This window comes from Mus caroli, unplaced genomic scaffold (genome assembly GCF_900094665.2).
Source record: "Mus caroli unplaced genomic scaffold, CAROLI_EIJ_v1.1 scaffold_18097_U1_1, whole genome shotgun sequence".
Lineage (NCBI taxonomy): Eukaryota > Metazoa > Chordata > Mammalia > Rodentia > Muridae > Mus > Mus caroli.
The window spans coordinates 3,516-6,054 of record NW_018389543.1 but is presented as its reverse complement, the minus strand read 5'-3'; the positions used below and the strand labels follow the sequence as shown (position 1 = coordinate 6,054).

At 41.7% G+C, this 2,539-nt stretch overlaps 1 long non-coding RNA gene across 1 annotated transcript in view; it reads left to right on the top strand.

Annotated features, from left to right (window-relative positions):
- Positions 1–2,308: 2,308 nt before the first annotated feature.
- LOC110288156 overlaps positions 2,309–2,539 on the top strand; it is a 1,814-nt gene continuing 1,583 nt past the window's right edge. Inside the window, exon 1 of the long non-coding RNA XR_002377274.1 lies at positions 2,309–2,366. This is a non-coding gene — a long non-coding RNA (uncharacterized LOC110288156). The remainder of the gene's footprint in view (positions 2,367–2,539) is intronic.

The window sequence follows — 2,539 nt, the reverse complement described above, 5'->3', positions numbered from 1 at the left end:
TCAGCAGCTCTGCTAGAGCACCATTGAGGAGTAGTTTAGTTAATAACTTACACATTTCTGTCCATGGTCTTTCTCAATCACAACATATCACACCAACTGCAAATTTTTCATGAGAATTAGCAAATCTGGGCATACTGTGAGTGAAATTTTAAAAACCTTCTACAACCTTTTATAGTTCCTTCCTTCTACATATGGACATGCAGTCATTGACCACTCAGACTTTAAATTATTTCTCTATTTTTACTCTAAGACAACTCCATCCATTNGGAAAGACATCAGAATCCCAGGAAAACTGAACACCATTTGTACAAACCCCAGGCTTCCTCTGCTGAGGTAGAGATGAATGCCTATGTGGTCCTGGCGCGCCTCACTGCCCAACCTGCCCCATCCCCTGAGGATCTGACTTTGTCAATGAGCACCATCATGTGGCTCACAAAGCAGCATAATTCTAATGGTGGCTTCTCCTCCACACAGGTTGGTGGTTTTCCTTCAGAGTCCCCATGGGGTCATGAGATTTGAACAAGAGACACAAAACAGTAAAATGGTGAAGAGGAGAGAAGAACAAGGAAATGTTAGTCTTGGATATTTTCTGTCTGTAGGAAGTGAGGGATGATATATCCTGTAACAAATTGCCATAGATCCTGTGCCCATCCACAGGAGTTCTCTTCATACCATGGTTAGTGAAACAGGCCAATGGTACTGAGAGCTTCTAACCCAAATCCAGTTCTTAATATAAAACAATGGCAAATATCCTGGGCTATCCAAACTCCTAGACGTANCTCCCTCGCCCTAGAGCAGTATGTGAAGACCTAAGGACAAACCGACATGTTTATTGCCCTACTGAGCTTAGGTACAGCTGTTTCCCTTCTCCTGGCAGACTCTCCTAATCTTATGTAGAGATAGATCACCCTCAGACTTTCTCCAAGCCAGCAGGAGGTCCTGCTGCCCAGCTTTACCTCTTCATACTTGGAAACAACCAGGACTGTAAACTATTCTCTTTATCATCTAGTCAGTAGAACTCTCAAGAGGTAATATATCCCATCCCCTAAAATACACATCTACCATAATAACTATAATTTATGCTACAGGTATTCTCGGCATATATGGCAGAATTAATCTCCAAAGAAGTATATGGAGANGGTATTGTCCTCAAAAGGTTAAATACAATGAATGTTCTAAAAAACTTCCATGATACAAGTCACTCTTGTTTGCAGTTCAGTTCTTTCCCTCTTTCATTTGAATAGACAGTCCTTGTTGTGACAGTAAAACCCTTGCTGCATGTTTCTCCTCTCTTGTTGGGCTCTGTTCTCAGGGTAGAATCTGGATCTCTCAGGATAAGGAAGGCTCATGTGACAGAGATCTTTTCTGGGGCATGAAGTACACTTCCCCAGAGTATGCCACTGAAGAGCAAAGCAGTGAAACACAACACTAGATCATAGTTTTTTTCTGTTTAATAAGACTGAATCAGTGCAGGCACCTGGACATGCTGTTTGTGTGTCCTGATGGCTCAGCAAGGACAGAAGCAAGTTTATCGAGGAGAGCCGGGTTGTGATTTTGTAGGAAGATGGAGGGCTTAACCAAGGGACCATGGACAAAGGAAGAAAAACAATAAATGCTGGGAGCAAAATCTAATTTGTATTTATATTTTCTGCTGGCTAGGGTACTCCAAGGAGGAAAACCATGTGAATGTTTTTTGACTTTCAAATGTATTCTATATTAAAGCCTGAAATAAAGTCTAGAGCTCAAGTAACTTGAGAAAAGATCTCATGACAGCTTGTGACAGCTAGAACAAACTTTGGGAAGAGCTCAAGACCTTCCAAATGGATGCTACCCTTAATGTATTTATTCATTCCCATCAGGACACTGTGGTGGCCCTTGATTCTCTGTCCAAATATGGAGCAGTGACTTTTTCCAGAAGCCAGAAAACTACTTTGGTGACCATCCAATCTTCAGGGTCATTTTCCCAAAAGTTCCACATAGAGAATAGTANTCGCCTGTTACTACAGCAGGTCCCATTACCAGACATTCCTGGGAACTATACCATCAGTGTGTCAGGGGAAGGATGTGTGTATGTTCAGGTAAGATGCTGGGAAGTTGTGGGTATGCAGCTGTGAGCCTCCTTCCTCAAAATGGAAAGTCTGACTTTACCTACCTGCACACATTATGCTCAAATTGTGAAAAATTGATCCAAGGACACAGTGCAATGGAGGTGAAATATTTCTGTTCACTACTTGTCAGACTACGCTGAGATACAATATATACTTGGAGAAGCAGCAGTCTGCATTTGCTCTNCNGGTACAGACAGTACCTCTAACTTGTAATGACCCCAAAGGCCACAACAGCTTCCAGATCTCACTAGAAATCAGGTATGAGATAGGCATGTGTATCTGTCTCTTTGTGAACCTCTGTCTCTTTCTCTGTATGAGCATCTGNCTCTGTCTCTCAGCTACTATAAGGCTGTCTTCCTAGAACTCCTTGTGTAACAGTTTCAAGGATATCTAAAATGAGTCTCTTTCTTATCATTTTGTTTTATCTATAA